Source organism: Scomber scombrus, unplaced genomic scaffold, assembly GCF_963691925.1.
Source record: "Scomber scombrus unplaced genomic scaffold, fScoSco1.1 SCAFFOLD_53, whole genome shotgun sequence".
NCBI lineage: Eukaryota > Metazoa > Chordata > Actinopteri > Scombriformes > Scombridae > Scomber > Scomber scombrus.
Genome location: NW_026910159.1, coordinates 235,824 through 237,190, shown reverse-complemented (window position 1 = coordinate 237,190; position 1,367 = coordinate 235,824).

Here is a 1,367-nt window from a genome sequence, read left to right as displayed (position 1 = left end):
GCAGATGACCCTCAGATTATGTTAGACAACCAGGCAGAGTGGGAGGAGATGGGTCACATTGTGTTTTAATTGGTGGAGAATCACACTCCTGCTACTGTTACTGTTTTTTTATTTGAGTTTCTCTAATTTTCGTCCATCCTGTTTCAGAATGGTTCCACCTCTTGTAGGGTCCCGTTCTCCTTTTTTCACAGGTAAGTACCTTTTTCCACAGGTAAGTTCTGTTCAAGATGAGACCCCAATATGTGTCCCCACGAGGTTCCCAACTGGGTGAAAAGAACATACAAACTGCTGATTCGGGCCGATCTCATGATCTAGAAACAGTTGCCAGCTGCTTCCAGTTCACTACTCAGCAGCTCCAACCAACCAGAAACCTGCAATATTTAACCTGACACACACACACACACACACACACACACACACACACACACACACACACACACACACACACACACACACACACACACACACACACACACACACAGCTGTGCCCTCAGGATTTGTCATACTATACTACATATTAATGTTTATTATTGTACTTTTTTTGTTTTCCTTCACCTTCTTCACCTTTTCTAGTTTTTATGATGATTACACTTAATGCAAATAAATAACACACAAGAGAGTCATATTCTCTGTAAGGCTTAAATTTGATTTATTGCTCAGATTTTAAATTTTCACATTAAAATGTTTAAATATTTACCAGCAGTGTGAAACAGTGTTGTGTATCAGTGAATATTTATGTCAACAACAACAACAACAGAATAAATGTATTTATGGATAGGAAGGTGTTTGCACTCATTAAGGATAAAGCCACAAATAAAACACACACACACACACACACATACACACACATACATATACACTATGATAAAACATTCACGCACTGGCTGATTTCTAGAAGAACCTGTGGGAGCTCCAGAGGAACAAATGGAGTCCTCTCTTCCACCCTGACTGAGTTTCTCTCTTGTATTAATCTCCTGCTGTCCTCTCCCTCGTCACAGTCTGTGGTGTTTCTGTATTAACAAGCTTGTGTTAGCGAGGCCACTCAAGCAGCATCTGATCGTACGTGGCAGTCTGTACCCTTTATTTTTTTAATTAATTCATTTTTTTTTTCCTTAACTCTTTTTCCATGAAGCAGAAAATGTGGGCCGCAGCGAGCCGAGAGCAGACGGCCATATCCTAATCAGTTGTGATAGTCTTGTAATTAATGGGATTTGTTAATTGGGTCTGTCTTCCCTGGGGACGTTTCCGGTGAATATTCATTGAACGCTCAGCTAACCTTCTTCCTGCAAGTCACTTGAACTTCAGCCTCCTCAAACACGCCAGTTTTTTTTTGTCTCCTGTCGCCGTCATTTTTTTTTTCATCTCCA